This window comes from Cupressus sempervirens, chromosome 10, assembly GCF_028749045.1.
Source record: "Cupressus sempervirens isolate cs-2001-9-10 chromosome 10, ASM2874904v1, whole genome shotgun sequence".
NCBI lineage: Eukaryota > Viridiplantae > Streptophyta > Pinopsida > Cupressales > Cupressaceae > Cupressus > Cupressus sempervirens.
The window spans coordinates 285,721,450-285,745,857 of record NC_143127.1 but is presented as its reverse complement, the minus strand read 5'-3'; the positions used below and the strand labels follow the sequence as shown (position 1 = coordinate 285,745,857).

Below are 24,408 nucleotides of genomic sequence, written 5' to 3'. Positions count from 1 at the left end.
CGAATAAAAGTTAACATTAGCATGCTCACACCATCCCACTCCACCCATTCTGCCATTGTAGAATGCCTATAGGCATTAATAATCTACACATTGATATGACAATATTAGATGTCTCATAGACTATTTTTAACTTCGTAGATTTTAGAAAAATCCTTCCTATATGTCACTCCTTCAAAATAGATCCTACTACCCCAAAGACCCTAGCCTAAATCATGGAAACCTAAAAAGATAATGCAGAAGCACAAAATTAAAAATATGTCCCTCCTAAATTTGGACTTTTGATATATGCTCTACTGAAATGGTTTGTAGCTTATGAGTTTCATTGACACTTGTTTCACAGTCCTTTTTAATTATTCTTTAAACATTATGCTTTGTTCAATCTTTAAAAAAATATGGAATCCGTCACTGTATAAACCATAATAAAGAAATGAAGGAAAAAACAATCCCACTTAGGGGGCAGTCCCTAGTTGGCCTAGTGGTGGAGAACTTGTACTCTTGAAAGAGAGGTCACAAGTTCAAATCCCACTTGAAAAAGAGTATGAGGTAGTCCCATATCGCTGTCTCCATATGTAAACCAAAAACTATGGCATAGTGTCGTGGACTATAAAACCACCTTTCCTTTCCTTTTTTTCCCTGTAAATCGTGAAGACGTGCCCCTGCAACATCCTGTTCTCAAGTGTCCCCTCATATAATGAAATTTAAACAATAAATAAGTAGTCCCTGGAATCAGTATTACTAAGAAATAAGCTACCTTGTCTTGCCCCAATCTGCATAATTTTACAGGTTTGTATTAGGGTTTCATATTTCGTAAATATCAGATTTGTATAATTACGGGACACTTTTTATCCGATATTGTAGGTAATAACTGTAAGGTAATTGAACATTACACTCATCCCAGTGAAGCATTTCATTTCTTATCCATTAGATTTGTATGCGTGCGTGCATTTAAAATGAAAACAAGTCTTCCCCTGCGCAATAATTCTCGGAATGATTGTTAAGAAAGCAGTTCAGAGCATTTTTCAATAATTGGGTTAATTTTAATCGTCACCGATCATATCGTTTTCCACTGATCCAATCACAGAGAGGGTAAAACAATGACGGAGCAACAACTACAAATGTTTCAACTGAAAAAGGGCGATCTGCATTTGACAGTCACCAATTTTGGCTGCACAATCACCTCTTTAAAAGTTCCAGATGCACGAGGTACTCACCCAACTGTATTTATTCCATTTCTCATATTTACATCTTATTCATAAATAGCTTCCGAGGATTTCCTCGACTAGATGAATTAGCGGAATTCAGGCCTTGAAGCACAGTTTATTCGAATTCGATATACGCTTGCAAGCAGTAAATTTTTCTTCAACTTGCACCATTTGTTGTTTTTGGTGTGTTCACTTATGATCTATGAACAAGATTTCTAGGTTATCTGCAATGTTTGGATTATGGGTTCTTGCAGTTTACCGTATTGTTTTTATGGTCTGATCATATGATTTTAGTTTCTTTTCGTTAAAGAAGTGTCTTGTCGAATTCTTCGCTTTTAAATTTTTTTTTTTTGAAGTAATAAGAATGATAGATGAGTTCCATGTATTTCTTTTCAATTGTTAAGCTCACTTTCCATTAGCAATTAACTTGATGGTTCGCTCGACGGATTATCTGGGAATTTTCCGTTTCTTTTTCGAACTTAAGTCTTTAGAGAGCTGTTATCAGAAATGCTTGGATTGCTCTGTTAAGAGGGTATGGGCTCAATTGTAGAGGTACTTAAGTTTTGAACTTAACACACTCAAATTTCTCATACAAATCATGGTGCAAACGGAAGATTTGACGTAAACTACTGCTATCTCATTAACCGATTTACTAAATGCATTGGATTCAATGACATTTCAGATGATATGGACAGCCATAAATTATCTTATTCTGCATTCAAACACCATGGGAAGTTATATTATAAGGCTCACCTTAAACATGTCATAGGAGATGTTTAATTTCACATTGATGAATTTTTCTACATTATTTCTGAGTGCAAATCCCTCTGCTCAACCAGGAAAACTCTTCCGTATCTTGTGGCAGATGCTCCAATCCCGGTTAATAATTCAAATCCAGAGGAGTTATAGTATCGTGGAATGTTGTCTGCTGATTCAGATACCAAATCACCTCCTTTAACCGATGTTGCCCCTTTTTCAATCAAAGAAACAATGATCTATGTTCTTTCATGTCCTCGAGTAGACACGGCTACATGTAGTGGATCACTAATAATATTCTTGGATCGCCAAAACTTCCTGGTAAAGCTTCCAAATTCACGAAAATAAGTTGTGTTAATTTTGTAAATGTGTATAAAACCAATTAAGACATCCAGTGTCGACCCTTAATATCTCCAATCATTGACTATACATTTGAATCAATTGTTTGACAAAATGTCAATACCTGATGCAGAACCACAAACAGAAATAGTGATTACAAATAAAGATTTCACTATTATTTTTTCCTTTTTTTGGTAAAATGAATCTCTATTAAACCAAGGATGCTCATGCGTCAGAGACCCATAAGGATTTCACCGTATCCTCATTGCTGTTCTGCTAAAGAAACCTTTAGATGTGTTCCATGGTCTTTTTTGGTTCAGTTGGGGTTTCCTCGTGCATTGATATTCATGGGTATTTATGTATTTGTTTTCTTAAAATTGGTTTGATCATCATATGTTTTGCCTGGTAAATCTTGAGTGAGATGTGACCTTTAATTTGTTTAGGGTATGGTTAAACCAATCTATTTAAATTGGCACACGTAATACTTCTATGTAACCAATGGCCTAGAATAATTATACCAATATCTGACCACATCTTTGCCTTCCGAGGTGAGTGGGGGCTTGCACTTTGGGTACACTAGTAACAGTATCTTACATACCATTATATGTAAACAGCACAACTTTTTGAATGAATTAATCATTATATTATGCATTAGTTTTCTTTAGCCTCTTTTTTTGTGGTTTTCTTGTATTCCAATGTCCAACTTTTCTTACCTATTCTGCTATTTATGTTGAGTTTCAGGCAATTTGGCAGATGTCGTGCTGGGTTTTGACATGCTCACTCCTTACATGGTAAGTCTACCTCTGATTAGGATCATAAGGGAGCTTTCTCTTCCTGCTTTGAAATGAACAAATTTTAACATCCTTCACATTTGATCTGTCAAAATACTCTAACAACCTTGCAGACCTTGAGCATTATAATTTAGTTTTAATTGGTAATCACACACATACCGTGATATTTCGTTGATGGGGTAGTGTACCATTAACGCAGGGAGCATTCCCAATCTGGGTTGTCATTATCATCATTGTGCTTCTGTGCTACTAGATCTTGGTCCATGGGGTTCTAAATTTTGATTACGAATGCAGTAGATTTGAGCATGTAAACAATTTTGTGTTAAGCCATTCATCCTTTTATTATTTTATTTTTTGCATTTACAGGATGGCACATCAACATACTTTGACTGCATTGTTGGGAGGGTAGCCAATCGCATAAAGGATGGAGGTTTCACTCTGAATGGAGAGCATTACAGCTTACCAGTCAACAATGGACCTAATACACTACATGGCAAGTATTGCAGTTTATTTTATATTTTTTGTGTGCTTATTAAGTGTCTTTATACCATTGTGTATGCCTTCTTTCGTGGCCTAGGAAATCATGTAATGTAGGATGCAATTTTGAATTTTCTTCATAAAATGATTTTCTTGTCAGAGAAACTTTGCATTAACCCTGCACAATGTATCCCTGTCGTAGGCAACCATTGCACCATATCTATTATGTCATTGAGAAAGTCAACTCTCAGGGTTTAATATTGGCGTAGCTATCTTCTTTATCTATTGCTGGAAAGTATTTCTCAAGTCACGTTTTCAGTGGAAAAATTAAGTCCTAGGGTTCAATTCTGAATACAAATTTTGGAGTTAAACACCATGGCAAATTATTTGTCTCTTTTTTGATAGCCTATCTATTATCCAAATGCAGGTGGGGAAAAAGGTTTTGACAAGGTTGTGTGGAAAGTGGAAGAGTAGAAGGATGGAGAAACTCCATCTATCAAATTTAGTTACCATAGTAATGATGGAGAACAAGGTAAGAATAATTTATATCATGAATGGTGAATATGCTCTTTCCAGTGTGAGTTTTTATTCTAAGCCTTGTGACCTAATTGTATAACCTATACTAGAAGTTTGTGTTGAAATTTATATGAAATTCTACAAAAGAGGATGCTTCAGTGGACAAAAAGAAAATACTCATCCTTCAAAATTTGTCACTGATTTCTTATCCCCTCCCTTCTGCTTCTTTTGATGTTTGATGTTTTGGATTCCAATGCTTCCATGGGCTAATAATGTTTAAAACAATAGTAGATCAAGTTAACAAAAATAAAGAGAACACAGTATCAACCTGGAGCAAATTTCTCTTACATTTTTGGAACTTACTCAAAGATCATATGATTTTGAGTATCAAAGTATACTCGTAAGGCTCCTTCACAATAGTATGTTTCTGAGCGCCAAACTTTCACACAAGATTTCTCAATGATCATATATTTCTGAACAGCGAAATTTAACCTTAAAGTTCACGTTTCTGAGGATTAAGATTTAACTATAAACTGTAAGTTCATACGTTTCTCAGTACTGAGCAATTGTCTGATTCAGCGTATTTTGTCAGATGTTTTGGGACAAGAGTTGCCCTTGTGAATCAGAATCTGCAGATTCGTAGATTTCCTCCTAGTTGACAAAGCATAAATATAGACAAAGCGTGGCATATAATCAACCACTTCCACTCCATATAAGCTTCTATGGCATGTGATTCTGTATCCAGTCCTAGAAAATACTTGCGTGTAAATTTTGGAAAGGAAATTATTGATTAAAGTATGTTTTGTTTGCTTGTAAATCACATAAAGATCTTTATCAAATGTTCTCTTATTTGAAAGTATTTTTCATGCAGGCTTTCCTGGTGATGTTGATGTGACTGCAACCTACACACTGAGTGGAGAAATGGAACTGCAACTTGATATGGAAGCCATACCAAGAAATAAACCAACTCCAGTGAGTTTAGCACAGCACACATATTCGAATTTGGCAGGTCATAACAGTGGAGATATACTTGGTCATTCAGTACAACTTTGGGGTTCACATGTAATCCCAGTGGATGATAAGTTGATCCCCACTGGAGAGCTTCTTCCTGTGGAAGGAACGCTCTTTGATTTTAGAATTGCAAAGATTATTAGAAGCACAATCGATCAAGTTCCTGGAGGATATGACCATAATTATGTTCTTGATTGTGGTGAAACCAACGATGGTCTAAAGCATGTTGTAAAAGTTAAAGATCCTTCCAGTTCTTGGGTTCTTGATTTGTGGACCAATGCACCTGGTATGCAGTTCTACACAGGGAACTTTGTCAATGGTATTTCTGGAAAGGGAGGTGCTGTTTACAATAAGCATGCAGGGTTGTGCTTGAAAACCCAGGGCTTCCCTAATGCAGTCAACCAACCGAATTTACTGTCTATTATTGTCACTCTGGGGGAAGTTTACAAGCATTCTATGGTTATAAGTTCTCTGTGGATAATTAGATGGGTTAAATAATAAAGTAATACATTAATTAGTTTAGTCATGGAATGCAAAGGGAATAAGCTTGTAGCAGCATTTGTGGTTTGCACAGAAGGATGATTGTTCTGTTATCAGATTTGATAATATTTGTGCTTTATATATGATTAATAAAAAGTGTCTTTTTAGTGATGGTTTTGGTCACATCAATAGAGTTGGTGTTGGCCCTGTTGCATCATACCTTGCTGGTACAGAGTTTCTAATTAGAAAACCAATTTTTTGTGTTTTTACTTTTATCTTCTTCTCATTCCAAGTCCCAATTTTTTGTTGGTTAAAACTTAATTCGGACCTGCAGTGTGAAAACAAAATTTCTTTAATATTCTTCTTCACTTCTTGCGAATGAATTCATAAGACGGCATGCTTCATTCATCAGGAGTAATGGAAATACTGGAATTATTTGTGTCATGTTTCGTTGTTACACTAGGATTTTTTCACATCTAATTGTCATCTCTAACCATGCCATTGTTCGACTGGGATTCTATAATCATTCAATCATGCTATTAGGTATACTTCATTATTTGACAGAGATTCTACCATTCTTTGATCATGCCACTACTTGTTATTATAATTTACATGACATTTAGTTAACAGTGATTCAATACCTTTCAGTATTTGTTAACCTTGTTTTTTCGCTAAACCAGCTTGATATGGTCACAACTTTCATGCTATTGCCTAATTAATCACAAGTGTACAATCATTTTAAATTGGCATAGCATAATCGTGCGCTTAATGCAATTGTTAGTCCCTGCCTTTAAAGGCAGGAACTAATGTTTTTATTTCATCCCCTCAATTAATTTTTAAGAACTAATGTTTTTATTTCGGAAAAAGAGGGGTAAAAATTTATTAAGACAGAAAGGAATACAACAAGGAGAGCTCAACAAGGATCCAAATTCTTGCACCATCTCAAAGGACAGTTGCCTCCTATCCCTAATATTCTTGTCTCAAATTTTTGCCATGTGTCAAACATTCACAAATCCATTAATGACCAATTGGGAGTAATAAAAAGGAAAGGAAAAGAAAGGTGGTTTTATAGTCCAGGACACTATGCCATAATTTTTGAGTTTACATATGATGACAGTGATATAATGAGGCGGCGAGGCCCAAAAAGATTGAAGATTTCACATTTGTGATGTGAATATCAGGATTTAACTGTGTGATTTTTGAGTCAAACTCGATGACCCATGTTTCATGAGTAGTGATTCAACATGAATCCATCTCTCATGAGAATAAATGGAACATTTAGCACTCATTGGATCTAGGTGATGCTCACAGGGGTGAAGCACCGGGACTTCCCGGGAGGTCACCCATCCCAGTACTACTCCAGCCTGAGCGCGCTTAACTACGGAGTTTCCTCCACAGTTAAACCCAAAGCTTGCAACCCCATTTGCAAAACCTTCACCAAGTGTTGTGCCTTATGAACCATTCATTAGAAAGCCCCTTAAGCTCATCAATTGATAAGTAGGAGATGATTTCCACAGCTAGTCAAATTGTGATGTGAATATCAGGATTTAACTGTGTGATTTTTGAGTCAAACTCGATGACCCATGTTTCATCTCCTACTTATCGCCTACTTATCATCTCCTACTTATCGATTTCACATTTGCTTGCCATTCCCTCTGCTGCGTTTTTTCCCCTCCACTTGCTGATTGCCGCCTATTTTGACCCTTTTTTAAATAGAGATTAAATTTGCAGGCATTTGTGGCGTTTCTTCTGCAATCTCCCGAGGTAGGGTAATACGCGTTCAGAAAAGAAAAGTTAAGGCGAAAGGTGCAGATTCAGTCCAGAGAAATTGGAATGTGTTTCCAGATAGCTCGGAGTAAATGCGCGCCGCTCCATTCAATGTTTCTGAGCCCAACACGTGAAAGTGGCTCATTCTATATAAATAATTTTCGCGTGCTTAATATCCATCCACATACATAAACAAGCTTAGGCCATATATCATCTTTGGCATAATTTTACGTCCACGTATCTTATATTTATGTATATTATATGTCACTATATCTCGGGCCTATGTACATTGTATGCATAATAATGGTTAAATTTACATTCATGTGTCAATTTCTATTTAGCCTGGATTTTAGCTTAGTGCGATGTCTTAATTATCATAAAATGTAGTGTGCTTTGTATTATCCCTCCCTAATATGACTCATTTTTATTTATGCATATTTTCATATATGAATGACAATATATGAAAAATTAGGAGACATTAAGTAAAATATAGAATTTGGAAAGAAGAAAATAACTAAAATAAAAAAATGAAATGGAACTCAATTTTGTAAATAAAAGTTCTTAATCTTTACAATATGCTAGACATCATTTTAATTAATAGTTATATATACCTTATAATTTGATTTGTTAAAATCTATGTTATAAAATAAAAAATTAAGTTAATAAATTTTATATAAATAAATAAATTAGAAATAAAAAATAAAAAACGTCACAGTAAATATGAATGGGGCCCAGCTTGATTAGTGAATATATTGAAAGGTGGGGAGAAAATTTGAGTGATTCTAATCTTATATAAGAGAACAATTAACTTAGATCTTATGTATTGATAACTTTCAATGGATTATGCATGTTTATGATTGTCGTATTATGATTTGAAGGACAATTTCTTATATTCTTTTGCAATGAACCTGTTTCAATGGAAAAATATATTAAAAAAACTTAGTCTTTTATCAGTTTTTTTAAAAATTTAAATGTTATAGTAGAAGATTTCTTTTTTCAAATCAAATGTTCTAATACTAACAAATTTAATATTTAACATTTTAATGTTAAATATTTGGCAAAAAAATAGTGTTTCTAACGACTATTTTATATTTTTAACGACTATTTTCGAAAATTATTTTATAGTAAAGAGTCAATCAAAATAATATCTGATCAAAATTATATATGTTTTATATTTAAGTAGAATGAAGATATGTCAAAAAATGGTAAAATATCGTTTCACTTTTTATTCTACCAAACTCACATATCTATCTTTTGGATAACCAAAACCTCACACTATTAAAGACATTTTACAAATTCTTCGATAACAATTATAAATTACTTAAAATTAAAAGATATATGCACTCTAAAACCATTTTAAAAATAATTAGTGAGACCTAACCCCCACAATGACCCAAAAGGCAGGGACTCCATCTCCCAAAGAGCTCTTGTTAGTAAATGAAGTTGCTAATTGGATTTAGAATAGTAAGTAATTAGTTCATAGTAACCAAAATTCCTTTTTTCAGTTGGCTAATGACTATTTTCCTAAGGAGAAAATTTAATTTTCTCCAACAAAAATACAAATATTTTCTAACAACTTTATCATGCATTAATGACTACATTAATTACAACCTTATCTTTTCCACATTTGTGACAAGTTCATTAGATTTTCAAAAATGTAATGTTTTTATCTTCCACCTCACAATACTTTGAACAAAAATAATGTCTAATCAATATTAATTATAACAATTCATTTTTCTTACCAAGTTCAAATATAGAGTTAAATAATTCTTATTTCTTATTTTAAATATATTTTATTTGTTTTACATTGATTTTTTTTGCCAATTGTAAAATGCTATTTCTTTTTAGTTTACACTATATTTTACTAGCTACTATTTTATAATCTTAGTCTATTTTTTTTTATATCATTTTACAAATTGTTAAACTAATATGAACCTCAAACTTACTAGATATATAAACAAATATTAGACATATTTTTCACAAACTAAGATAAATGAAATAATTCTTATACAAGTAAAAGTAATTCTTCAAACTTCTTCTAAATAATTTATGACACAAAATATTTTTTTTTAAAAAAAATATCAACTTAAATTTGATATATCTTTAGAGGTATTTTAGATATTTATAATAATTATTCTTGATTTTAATTAATAAATTGTCAAATTGATATATAATTAATAATTATTCTTGATTTTAATTAATAAATTCTTGATTTGATTCACATAATTATTTGTGTCTTTTAATAGATGTCAAGATGCAAACACCACTGCCTACTTAGGTTGTGGATATTTCTTTTGGCCTATGACTCACTGAGTCTACAAAAGCTCCCAAATACTTACATTATATCTTAAGGCAGGGACTCAAGCTCACTTAAAGCTCTTGTTGTTAAAGGAACAGAGTTGATTTTTGTTCATAACAATGATACATAAATATAACACTTGCGTATGATTGGAACAGAGGTCTAGTCGATTCTTTCTTGAATATCCCAATAATAACTTTCCTAGCTACTAGTTTAAATATGTTAACAACCCACCTTAATGTCAAGGGTTAAATAAGATGAAGAAGAACACTAACATCTTTCATATAAAAAATTCCCTCATGCACTATAATTGTCATAGAAACAATGGTTAATGTTCACAACAATCCCATCGGATAACAAACAATCAAAATCGTACATGACCTCAAACAACAGAGGCCTTCAAGATAATTTAACTTGGCTTCACTTAAGGCCTTGATGAAGATATTAGCAAGTTGGTCTTTTGTCTTTTAGGATTCATGATTAAGCACTTATTGTAGGAACAAAATGTCTAATATAATTATAATAAACTTATGCGATTGGTCCTTTGTTGAAACAATGAATTGTGAGCAAGTTGAATTGTAATTTGATTTTCACACTTAAGTGACATAGAGCTTGTAAGAGATTATCGCATAAGAGAGAGCAGACCTTTTGGTCTTTCCCTACCTTGTTAGCAGCTGTATATTTTTCTTTCACCAAGAAATTGGATAGAACCAAGAGAGATAACATATTTTAAAATGGATTTCTACTCATCAATACAACTAGCCTAATAGAAATTGGATAGAACCAAGAGAGATAACATATCTTAGAATGGAGTTCCACTCATCAATACAACTAGCCCAATTTACATTAGACAATCCTTTTAAGATTAGCAATCCAAAAGATAAATATTGAAGGCTTAGATTCAAAGTGCCCTGTACATACTTTAATATCATTCGTGAAGCCTTGTAATGTCCTTTAAAGAAGACATAATATCAACTTCAATATTTAGAATATATTTTGTAGTGCCTACCCCTAGTTCGCATTTTGTTATCATTGCTAAACTCTTTTAAGAGCTAGTTTTATGTTGATGCTTAGCAGCATTGTTATGAGACTATCAGATATTATGCTATGGATTCAGTTTATTATGTGATGAGATCACTTAGACTTTACATTTCATGTATGCAAGATGATTATTTTTAGTGTTCACAATTATTGATGATGATCATTACATTGCTTTCAGTTAATAATGATGATTAGTAAGATGATTTATTATCATATGTGTTTTATTATGGATACTTACCCCATACTTGCATGTGTATGGTGTGTGTGTTTGCTTTGCATGTTTACTTTTGTATGGCATGTCTGATGTGGTTAAGGAAGGGAGTCGTAGTCACCTGCTAGTCGGGATCTACACGATGCACCACTTCCTGCCATTGCCTGTTTAGTTTAGTATATATTGTGCTTGTACATGCATGGTTTTTATGCAAGTTGCAGGTACCGGGTATCGACTTCCCTGAATTGCCAGGATGAGCGTACCCTATCACACTATCTCAATGATAAGAGAGGGGAGATAAATTCTCAAGTCCAAATCCCAACCCTTTTAAGCCATTTTTTCTAATTGGAAAATTAGGACAAGTATCTGAGTTGAGTACCCTCCGAATACGTTGGATAACGTAATTCGTGATTTAAACCTTTGATTTGATTTTGTATATATTTTGGCTATGATGGATTTTCATATTTTTACCTTATGAGTATTTGTAGTATTTTCTATTAATTAAGCCTAATTAAAAAGATTTAATTAGCGATTTAATCAAATGGAAAATTAATATGATATTTTAATATTTATTTTATTTAATTAATTGGGAAATTAATTAAATAAAATAATTAAATTTGAAAATAGAAAGTTAAAAGTTTAAATTTGGAATGTGATAATATTTATTTTAATAATAATATATTTGGAGTTCATTTTAAATAAATGACTAAATAATATTATAAATATTTTAGCAATTAAGTTTTGGAAAATGAAATTTAAAAGTGGAAAATATATTTTAAATTATTAAAAGATTCTAGATTTCATGTGATTAAAATATAAATATATTAAGATTGAAAAGTGGAATTATTAAAGTTAGTGCATGAGATTTAATAAATAAATAAATTAAATTGGAAAGAATAAAGTAAATATTAAATTAATTAATGTGTATTATTTTATTATTTGCTCACATAGGAGTTTGCAAATTCTCGGGAGTTGTTATGTAGACAACACTGGAGTTTGCACTCTAAGTTTGCACTCTAAGTTTGCACTAGTTGGCTACACTTAGAAGTTAGCATTTTTATTTGAGCACATGGTGTCTAATGTATATGAGCAATGTTAGTATGCTAATAGAAACCAAATTTAAATAAAGCTTCTACAAACTAAACAAAATTCATAAACTTCAAGATAGACTAAGATGAGCTCTCAATTGAAAATATGAGCCATTAATGGGCTCTCTCAATGAGAAGCTCTCTTGTTGAGTGGCTTTATCTAAATGGATAGGATGTATGCTCAATATGCTTCCAAAGGCTTCAATGGATGATTGTGAATTTTTGGTGTGGATAGATGGCTTTAGTATGGATTTGGCTCTCAAAATAGCATTATAATTTACTTCATGAATTGTGTTATTTTGCAAAGGGGAAGGATCCAATTTATAGGCAAGAGGCTTGAGGGATTGAGGGCTAAGATGCAAGGATGGGAAAAAGCTCATGGAGGGCTTAGATTGCATGAGAGGAGAGCACATGGATTGTGCTTCCTTACAACCAATCAAAGAGTGACACATGTCACATGGTGAGAGGATGGAGGAAAGGGGAAGGATGAGTCAACAAAGGAGGCTCAAGGGATAAAATCTTCATAAAGACCCTTCATAAGTGCTTTGTAAGAACATTTATGACTTTGTGGGTTTTATAAAGTTTTGTGGTTGAAGATATTTGTGAGACATACCATGAAATTCGAATTTGAGGGTTTAGGGAGGTTTTAAGCTTGCTTAGGGTTGTAAAAATGATTAGAGGAAGGGTTAGAGATGGCTTAGGACTAGGCAAGTGGATGGCAAGTGGATTGCAATTAATGAGGGTAGGTGAAGGAGGAGATATTTGTTAACTTTGGCTTGAGTTAGCAAGTCTTAACCCATGTTTAGGGAATGTGACAAGGTTAGGAGGGGATTAGGATTAGGGTTAAAGACATCTTCTAGAAGAGTCTAGGCTTTGGATGAGGATGAAGACTTTCTAGAAGAGTCTAGAACTTCCTAGGATAAGATTTTATGAAATAAATAAAGTTTTATTTATTTCAAGGGTTTGGGTTGAGGAGATATTTATTAAAATATTTTTAATAAACATGAGGATTAATATTTAATCTTGATTAAATATTTTGAGTTGGGATTAGGGGTAGGAAATGATGGGATTAGCCTTTAATTAAAATTAAAGAAGGATTAGAAGATTTTGGAAGAGGTTAGTGGTCTTAAGGAAATTGGCCAAGTTTTGGGCAAAATTTTTTTTTTAAATTTATTTTAGGATTTTTGGTCAATTTATTAATTAAATAATTAATAAATAAGGAAATAATGTTTAAATAAGATTTAAACATTTTTGGGAGGAATTCTTTAATTAAATATTTTTAATTAAGATAAAGGGATTTAATGGCATAAAAATAAATAAATTAATTAAATAATTAATTAATTAATAAATGATGATGTCATCAGGAATTTTTCAGAAAATAAAAATACATTATTTTCTAAAGGTTTTTTAGCTGTCTACATTTTGCCCCTCTTTGAGGTGATGCCGCAAGTGGCATGACATCAAAGATAAGAAAATAAGATGCCCAAGGCTAGAGCAGAAGAGGAGAGAATGGACTGTGAGATGCCCCCTCAAGAAGGCAGCGGGGAGAGAAAGCGAGGCTCGATGGCTTCTTGAAAAGTACAAGAATCTCGGATGAGCAAGAAAACTCAGATTTGCTTAAGAGAAGAGGTTTAGTTAGCTCAAACTCTTACTATGGGAGAATGATAAAGGGAGAATCAGAGGCACAAGAGGAAGCAAGCTTAAGATCTCAGGGATTGCAGAGGATGAAGGAGCGAAGCGCTATAAAAAAGAATCCAAGATAGGGAGATGGATAAGGGGATTATAAAGCTGATGAAACAGGATTTCAAAGAGTCAGATTGGTGGAAGATGGGTTTCGAAGATCCCTAGGACTAGGATTGTGGATCCCTAAGACTAGGATTGTGGATCCCTAAAGCTAAGAGTGATGAGTGATTCAAAGAGATACTAATGCATAAGCTGGGGTAGGAGAGACGGATGCTGGATATGGATGGGGGATAATGGAGATGAAGGAAAACCATTGAAGCTTTTTGAGCAGGGGGATACTTCAAAGAGAAGTACCACCATGTAGTTGAGCACTAGATTTGCTATAGGACTATTGGTTAATTGCCAAGGTTACCAAGAACATCAAGGCCTTTTCACCAACCGTCCAAAGGACTGACAAACTAACTCAAAACAAACACGGAAGGATTGCCCCAGCATCACACATGAATCCTAGAGGAAGCAGCATGGAAACGACACTGGAGAACCCACAAGCAGAAAAGAAAAACAAACGAAAGACTTGATCAAGAACTTACACTCTAATTGCCCCATTCGCAGCATACCATGATATGGAAGATCGTGGCAACCTTGAGGAGGGAACAAGGAGATTTCTTGGAAAAGATACTTCAAGACCCAAAAGGGAAGATCCCAAATCAAAAGAAAGTGAAAATCCAAAAAAGAGCCATTTGCCAACGAGATGGGTAGGACAAGGTACTAACGGACCAAGATCAGACATGAGGAAAGCTATATCCTGCAAAGACATATCGGAGAGCACCGAAGCTAGTGGATTTGGATGAGTGATGCATCTGGCAAGCTGAACTAAGAAAGATAACACTTTGGTGACAGGAAATCTAGCTAAAGGATGCGTTGGAATAGCTAACCAAGATGTGCGATGGTTGCAAGATGCTGATCAAGGATGAACTGACACGAACGATGGATAGATGCAATGGTACTAAGCTAAAGAGGATGTACAAGCTGACAAACCAAGATATTTACAAGCGAGCTAATCAAGATATGGTACAAGCTAATGGACCAATGATAGGGATGATACAGATGGATAAAAAGCTCAGGATGAGAGGATAGCGGGATGGCTCAATTTGGTGCAAGAGGTAGAAGCTAAGGATGAGGTGATAACGAAAGATATGGATTTGACAAGATGCATCCAATGATGATGAGAGATTTTGTGACCAAGGATAGCTAGAGGAGCAGGATGAGATGGCTGGATAGGATGGTAGACAGCTAGGATTATGATGGATATAAGGAGATGACATTGGGTTTGCATGAGGATAGCCTAGAGCTAGATATCAATGACAAGGGATGATGGACAAGACAAGATCTCCAAGGAATATAGTGCCCCCAATTAGAAGATAACATGCGGAAGGAGGTCTTATGATGGATGTGATAGGATTGAAGCTAGGATGGAAAAAGTTGAAGGGGCTAGGGAGATGGATGATAGCTGAGATGATTGGCTGAAGCTGCATAAGATTAGTGGATGGTGTGAGATGGAAGCTCGAGGATGGAGGATAGGTGGATAGATTGGAAGATGGCGTTGGATGTCAAGAGATGACCAAAAGCATGAGGGTGATAGGCTAAGCTGGGGATGGCGGGATTACGCATGACGCTTGTTTGCCAAGTTTTCATCATGGTACTTGTCCAAGGCGCTTGAATTGCCAAGTTTTCACCAGTGGACGCTTTATTTTTCTTTTCTTTTTTGACTTTTTAACTTTGGACTTAGCTAGAATGATTTTGGCTTTCTTCAGCTATTTTGGCTTTTTTGGGATTTTTCACTGGCTGTTGGAATGTTCAATTTTGTTGCTAGCTATTGGTACACCGGATGTGTGATTTATGCAATAGATCAGATTAGATGGGATTGATGGTAGGAGATGGAGGGATGAAAATGCTAGAAAGGAGCATGAGATGGGGATGCTTGCAAGAGCAACATTGGCACATGTTGGGACGGGTGTGAAAAGAGCATGTGGGGGATAGATGGTAGATGCGGGTGTGATGGAAGATTTGTGGAAGCGCGCTTGGGGATATAGGCACCCAAGATGGAGTTAGGAGATGGGGGACATGAGTCACTAGATGGGCGATTAGCAATGGTGGATGCCATTATGCATTGGGTTTCAACTTTTTTCTTGGGGATCCACATGGTTTTGGATTTTCTTTTCATAGGCTTTTGCATTGTTTTGCATTCTTTGATTGGATTTTGCCTTTTTGGAGTATGTCTTTTAGAATAGACATATGATTGCCTAGGATGTGGATTTTTAGCTTTATGCATTTTGAAGTTGGCATTCACATTGCTGTGGTAAGCTTTGAGAAGATGGTTAGGAGAAGCTTTGTGAGATGGAGAGGATATGAAAGAGCATGTAGGGGGATGATGATGGATGATGTGACCTGATATGTGCCTTTGTTGATCTTGCATAGGAATGGATGGAATAGGATTTTTATGATGGCTAATAGGAGGATGGAGGATGGTAGATTTTGGGACATAGGGACCCAAAATGGATTTAGCAGATGAAGGGGGGATATGGTAGGTTGTTTTGGGTTGCAAAGATGGTGGAGGGCAGATGACATAAGATTTCTTGAAGGAGTGATGGGAGGCTGGCATGGTGGGCTTGGAGATAGGCTTGGTTTGGGGGTGTGGTGTACCAACACCTTTAGATGGTGAGCCTTTGGATACATATCCAAGACCATGAAATCCTAGATTTTTTTGTGCAATAATAGGCTCTCTGATTCCTTTCTCTTGTGGTCCTAAACCTTGACCTTGATAATGCCATCGATTGAGCATTTGAACAAGCTGAGGAAACTTTTTGCTTGCAGAAAATGGTAGAAGTGATTTATTAGGTGTATTGCAATGGGGAGATATTGTTCTTAATTCTTCTGCTGAGAGAGGGCCACCATGGATGAATGTAAGTGAACCAAGAGGGTAGATTATAGATAGTGGAATAGCTTGGATAGGTGGTAAGATGGAAGCATGGAGCGGGGGAGATGGAAGGATAGGATCTTGATGTAGCTGGTGGGATGACAAGATATCTTGTAGTGGAGGAGATATGGCTCGAGGTTTTGGAGATGGAGGAGATGGTGACTGCACTATGGATGGAAGACATGGTATGATGATATCTTCATTTATGCTTTGGGGGATGTCAACATGCTTTTGGGCAGGATCTTGATAGGATTGGTTTGGAGTGGATGGTGTGATAGGAGGTGAAGGGATGGATTCTTCAAAGGCAGCGGATGGATAGATGGGAGATTCAGTAGTGGAGATGGGTGAGTAGAAGATGGATGCATAAGGGTCATTACGAGAGATTTGGGAAATTCTTGGAGGCGATGTGGATAGGATTTGGAGGGATTTGATAGGTGGTGGGATTTTGATGCTTGCAAGAAGTGGAAGGATTTTAAGCAATTTGATGGATGGTATGGGGATGATAGCTATGGGAGATGGAGGTGATATTATAGATGGGGAAGCTTCATTACTGACTACTTCACATGGTTGGATTAGATGACATGGCTTATCGACTGTTGGAGGCTTCTTTTCTTGTATTTCCTCTAGGAGATTCCTTGGAGACTCGTGTGTCGAAGGTGGAGGTGGATTGACAATAATAGCTAGTGTGATGGGGGTGGAAGATTGGAAGCTTGGTTGATGGGGTGATGGAGGGGAAGCTGGAATATCAGATGGCATGACTAGATAGTTTGGAATAACTCTTTGATTTTGGGGGATGCTTGGGGGAATGTTTCTAAGGCTTTCAATATACCCGTCATAGTCAACAAGATTTTCATCATCATTGGAATAGGAGGTGGTGGGAGCAAGGACAATGCGACCAAACGCATCATGATAGGATTGGTACTTCATGCTTTGATGATGAGTTTGATGGGGATGGGGTCTTGCATATGGATGAACACGGAAGCTCATGGTTGGATTTGGGTTAAGCACAGATTTTGGATTGGCTGATGAAAGATTTCCTAGGGAGAGTCAAAGTTGCATGACAGACCTAAGGAGGATTGGTTGGAGATTTTTGGCTTTCTTGTGGGTGGAAGACTTCAAGGGTATGCTATCAAAAAGTGAGAGTTTTGCTTTCCTATGTGCAGGATTCGTGGTGATTGTGTCAACTTAAGGATAAACTAGTGATCCTATAGGCATGACACAAGATTGACCACTTGTGGATCCCAACCTTTAGCTCAAGGTGATGAGGGATGCAAGTGACAAAGCTAGATTACCCTAGACAATGCTCTGTCAAAGGGATAACCTTGGTGAGATTGGTTGATTGGTAGGATAGATTGATTGGATAGCAAATTTTGGTAAAGTGACAACAAATCTTTAAAGGCTTGGGTGATTTTGGATTGGGTTTCTAGCTGGCTAGGGGGGGGATGATTTGGAGAGACTTTGGATTTGGGATTTTTCTAAAGCAAGGAACTAGATAGATTTGGTTGCAACAAGGGAGCTTGGATGATTTTCTGATGAGGCAGTGACTACGCTAAGTATGCCTTGAGCTGGGAGATTTCTGGTTTTTTGGGATTTTGACCAAAGTTGGCAAACATTCATTCAAAATCTATGAACAAACAAATAGACAAAAGTTTGGAGCAAGCACGTCAAACACACCAACATCCTAGGAAGCTTTCTACAAGGATGAAATTTTTTATAGCTAGGAAGTCCTCGATATATGCAAGGTACGTGAGGCCCAAATCCGTAGATGAAACCAAAAATATGTCACACAGCTGAGAGGAGCGGTAACCCACTTCTCCTCTTTCACTTCTCAAGGTTATAAAGTTCCTTGAGGCTTAGCCCGAGTGATAAAATCTTGATCCCAAGAGAGGTGTCTTTCGATTCACCTCCTGATTTTTATACTCCGCCGGAATGCTGGAGTTGAGGTCGTCCCAAGGGGTGATGAAATCCCCAAGCAGGCCTCCTAAAAAGTGTAAAACAAGACCACATACATGATCTTGGGCTTTAAAAGACACGCGTTCATTCCAATTGATGATTTAGATTTTGTAAGCTATGATTGAAGACACTTGTGATTATGGCATACAATGTTCATTCCAATTTGACAGCGTCATTAGCATAATGAAAGTCGAGAGATTGTCAACATAAGAAATGCGAGTGCCATTGAAAATGCGTCCAAACCATGCAATGTTCATTGATTGTTAGGCATTCAAGATTGAGTGTGAGTTTGTTTTAAGCCCAAAACAAAGATGTGTGAAACTCGATTGCCAAGCACGCACCCGGAGGCCCTCCACGTCAAGATTTGTCTATTTTTTATGCCCAAATGAAGTGTGAGCGAGATTAATGTGCATTCAAGGAATTTTCTAACTTAGAAAAACCACTAAAAACCCAAGTGAGTGGAGTTTGATTTGCGTGGAGCACTTAACACCCTCTTAGGTGGACCCATCCCCATAGATGGCACTGAGATTGCAACCAATGGTTAAATTGATGGGTGATTAAAGAGGGTGAGTCCAACGACAAACTCACTCAAAGCATTTTTATTTGTTTTTATAACTTAAAAGATTACAAAAATGTAGATTCTTTTTATGCTCCAAAAGATGATTATTTGATCTATGGCATTCAAGATTGGATTTGTTGTTTTAATCATGCATTCATAAAAAAAAAAACTTTGATTTTAATCCATGGCACTCAAGAGTGATTTTAGCAACATGCATTCAAAGACAAGTGATTAAACATTCAAGTTTTTTCCTTTGAGCATTCAAGATTGAGATTTTGTGTGTTGTTTTAAGAACTTTGAAGTGCTTTGTTTTAACCTTAGATCATTCAAGATTGTTTTTGGACTCAAAAGTGAAAATGACTCTTTGGACTTTGTTTTTCATTCAAGATTTTGTGTTCTAGTTTGCATGTTTGAAGCCCAAAAATGATATTCCTAGATTGTTTTGATGCATAAAAAACTTAAGAAACATTCAAGATTTTGCAACAAGACATTTGTTTGGAACAAATAACAAAGCTTTTTAGGACAATTTTGGCAACCATTTAGGACTCTTAGTTTTCATGAGATTTTTAAAAGAACTTTAACATATTTGCAAATGAGGTTCATTTTATCCTTGATTGATGCTTTGAGTTTGATTTAGATTTTAGTGTGCACTTAGTGTTGATTTTGAACCTTTTGAAATGAAAACTTGAAGTTCTTTTTAAATTCCCAAAATGAAGTGTCCCTAACTTTGCATGAATGCATCTAAAACCTTGATGTTGCAAGGATGCAAATGATTAGATTGGTTTAGTTTCACTTGTTAAAAGATTTTTTTTTTTTTTGCAAATTTTTAATTTTTTAATGGATTTAAGTATGATTTGGGGGTTCATTTTAAGCACTAAAAAGAAGTGTGTATGATTTTGCTTCCTTAAAAAAATAAAATGGCCAAGATCTCCCACAAGAAGAAGAAGAAGAAGTAGATGGAATAAGAAGAATATAGACAAGAAGAGGAAGAAGAATTCCAAGTGCTTTGTCCACCTATAAGCTTGAAAAATCTGCAAATACTATGAGATAGACTATGAGTTCCTTTGTCTTCTTCATGCTCATGTGGACCTACAAAACCAATTTATACAATCCTACCAATCACAAAAATAAGAAAAATTAGCCAAAATCAGCAAATGACATAAAAAACTTGACTAAAAAAGCTAATGAAGACGACCCATGCGGGGTCCCACCGGGCGTGCCAAAATGTATATGAGCAATGTTAGTATGCTAATAGAAACTAAATTTAAATAAAGCTTCTACAAACTAAAAAAAATTCATAAACTTCAAGATAGACTAAGATGAGCTCTCAATTGAAAATATGAGCCATTAATGGGCTCTCTCAATGAGAAGCTCTCTTGTTGAGTGGCTTTATCTAAATGGATAGGATGTATGCTCAATATGCTTCCAAAGGCTTCAATGGATGATTGTGGATTTTTGGTGTGGATAGATGGCTTTAGTATGGATTTGGCTCTCAAAATAGCATTATAACTTTACTTCATGAATTGTGTTATTTTGCAAAGGGGAAGGATCCAATTTATAGGCAAGAGGCTTGAGGGATTGAGGGCTAAGATGCAAGGATGGGAAAAAGCTCATGGAGGGCTTAGATTGCATGAGAGGAGAGCACATGGATTGTGCTTCCTTACAACCAATCAAAGAGTGACACATGTCACATGGTGAGAGGATGGAGGAAAGGGGAAGGATGAGTCAACAAAGGAGGCTCAAGGGATAAAATCTTCATAAAGACCCTTCATAAGTGCTTTGTAAGAACATTTATGACTTTGTGGGCTTTATAAAGTTTTGTGGTTGAAGATATTTGTGAGAGATACCATGAAATTCGAATTTGAGGGTTTAGGGAGGTTTTAAGCTTGCTTAGGGTTGTAAAAATGATTAGAGGAAGGGTTAGAGATGGCTTAGGACTAGGCAAGTGGATGGCAAGTGGATTGCAATTAATGAGGGTAGGTGAAGGAGGAGATATTTGTTAACTTTGGCTTGAGTTAGCAAGTCTTAACCCATGTTTAGGGAATGTGACAAGGTTAGGAGGGGATTAGGATTAGGGTTAAAGACATCTTCTAGAAGAGTCTAGGCTTTGGATGAGGATGAAGACTTTCTAGAAGAGTCTAGAACTTCCTAGGATAAGATTTTATGAAATAAATAAAGTTTTATTTATTTCAAGGGTTTGGGTTGAGGAGATATTTATTAAAATATTTTTAATAAACATGAGGATTAATATTTAATCTTGATTAAATATTTTGAGTTGGGATTAGGGGTAAGAAATGATGGGATTAGCCTTTAATTAAAATTAAAGAAAGATTAGAAGATTTTGGAAGAGGTTAGTGGTCTTAAGGAAATTGGCCAAGTTTTGGGCAAAAAATAAATTTTTTATTTATTTTAGGATTTTTGGTCAATTTATTAATTAAATAATTAATAAATAAGGAAATAATGTTTAAATAAGATTTAAACATTTTTGGGAGGAATTCCTTAATTAAATATTTTTAATTAAGATAAAGGGATTTAATGGCATAAAAATTAATTAATTAATTAAATAATTAATTAATTAATTAAATAATTAATTAATTAATAAATGATGATGTCATCAGAAATTTTTCAGAAAATAAAAATACTTTATTTTCTAAAGGTTTTTTAGGTGTTTACATCTACAACCTTAAGACTTATCTAGAAGGTTGGAGAAGGCTCATGCTTGGTTGTCATGCTTATCTTCTAGTTGTTTCTAGAGACACTCTAGATGCATCTTAGAGGCCTTTAAATTGAGGCTCTCCTAGTGTGTTTTGTCAAGCTTAAGAGAAGCTTTATGGAAGCTGAATGGAAGCCTTATGGAAGCTTAATGGAAGGGAAGTAGAAGCTGGATGGAAGCTGCAAATTACAAGCTCATATTCTTCTTCACGCTCATATATTTTCTATATGCTTATATGCTCCTTCTAGCATTTCTGGTCACTTGGAGATTCTCGGTTGGTTTGGATCTTGGAAGGATTGCGAATGATGGAGAGGAAGGGATTCTCTATGGACTTTTGAGGCATGGCAAGTTAGCATCAGTGTCCAGGTGCACTCGTGATATGCTCATATTCTCTTTGCACCATTTCTCTTCCTGCCTTCACCATGTTTGTTATAAGTGTCTGATTATTTTCCATGAATGAAATTGCAATTTAAATTGGAATCTAGATATGTATTTATTTGGTTGCAAAAGAAATCAATAGAGAACTTAGTAGAAAACCCTAAATCCAATTAAAGAGACATTAGATCTAAACGGGTTTGGGTTCGAATTAGAATTAAATTGAGAGAGATGATTTCAAATTTATAACTAAATCCATTGGATGAATTAATGGATATGTTTAGAAAATAATTATTTAAAAGGAAAGAATTCTTGTTTAGAAAAGCCTCTGAATCTGAGTGTTCATTTTCTTTTATTAATCTGCATATAAATAATTTTATATATATTTTAAATGCAACAAATTGTGTGTGTGTATATATATATATATATATATATATATATAAACATGTACGTATATACACATATATATACATATATACATATATGAATATATATTTGTGTAAAGTCAAAATGGAAAACTTTATAAATCCAAACCGCAAAACGTTACTACAAACATTTTATGAAATGAGATTTTATATATATATGGGTGGGCGGGGTTTTAACCACCGCACCCCCCCTCTCCATCCCTTTACGGGCGGCAGTACCGGATGCAGGCTCTGCGTGATCGCAGAGTACCTGCATCATCGCACAGTACCTGCGATCCACAGGTCGCACGCAATATGGCCGGCGGTTATAAATTTAACCTTCCTTTGTTATATGGCATGAATAATGTTTAAAACATTATATATTATGTTATAATATTATTAAATATGATATAAAATAATCAATGTTAATATTTGTTATTAATTAGTTTAATGTTATAATGTGATAAAGATTTAACATTATAAATATATATATATTTGTTAATAATGGAATATGATAATTAGATTATATATAGATGTAATAACTAAGATTAAGTATGGTTTATTAATTTAATAATAATTTGTTAATTATTATTAAATTGAAAAGAGATATTGAATTCGTTAAAGATATTGGATTCGTTAGGACTTTTATAACATTTAATATGTAACATTTAATATATATTAAATAATTTGGAGATGGTAATTTTAAATTACAAGATGATTTTAAATTAGGTGACTCAAATTTTATTAATATTGGACAATGGGTCACTGTTACATTTTGACCTTGTCATAACGTAGCTACAATTTGAATTACTATATTGATTATTGATATGCCTTAAAGGTTAGTTAAATATTAACTAATGAGATTTATGGAAATAATAGTTTGATAAGTTTATTATTTATTAATGTTTGTCGGGTCTAACAACTATTAATAAATAATGGTTTAAATAATAGTATAAATGGCTAATTCGATTAGAATTAATCTAGAAGAGATTATTTAACGATTGAAGTTTTGTAAAGACAATAGTTTTTTTAAATTGAAGTATAATTGATTTTAATCAATTAATGAGTTGTCAATATAATTAAATGTGATAGAGATTTAACTAGGAAATGATTATCATTAATACAAAATTGTTAAGAAAGATGAATGTAGTCATTATGGATAAGATTTCCAAAATAACTTGTCAATATATTATTATTAAAATATTAATATTTGTGTATTGGATTGAAGTTGACTTTGACGTACAAACTATTGTTAGTCAATTAATACTCATTGAGTTGATGGTTTGGTTGTGAAATTATTAGTTAAATCAATTACCTAGAGTTAATTAGATTTAATTAATAATATGTTATGTAATAGAGATTTATTTGATATAATTCTCTGAACAGGATTGCAAAAATATGTATATCAAAGATGACAAGTCGTACTCTCATGACTTTAATAATGACCTTAGATATTTTAATAGTGAGACTTAATAATATTTAATTGAGAACTATTATAATGTTAATAGGTCAAAGATGGTGTGCCTATGTTAATGGATGGATTTAATTGATCATTCTAATTAAGTTATGATATCTTATTCAAAGAATGATAATTGGTTCTCTTATAATAAAACGAATAATGATCCTTGATTTATTATGAAAGTTGAAGTAACCTTAAAAGAAGAGTTAATCAATTAGAATATGGATCATGGTTAAATATAGAGAACAATTTAATTAGGGTCAATGATGATCAGTTTAGTGAATATTTATCCTTAAGTTATTCTTAG

The 24,408-nt window shown here is 34.3% G+C and overlaps 1 pseudogene across 1 annotated transcript; it reads left to right on the top strand.

Moving 5' to 3' along the window:
• Nucleotides 1–878: 878 nt before the first annotated feature.
• Nucleotides 879–5,743, top strand: LOC149533769 (uncharacterized; annotated as a pseudogene). Its single transcript, XR_016357241.1, has 5 exons — nucleotides 879–1,203; nucleotides 3,039–3,088; nucleotides 3,455–3,581; nucleotides 3,993–4,097; nucleotides 4,953–5,743. The product of XR_016357241.1 is annotated as an uncharacterized LOC149533769 (transcript).
• Nucleotides 5,744–24,408: the final 18,665 nt, after the last annotated feature.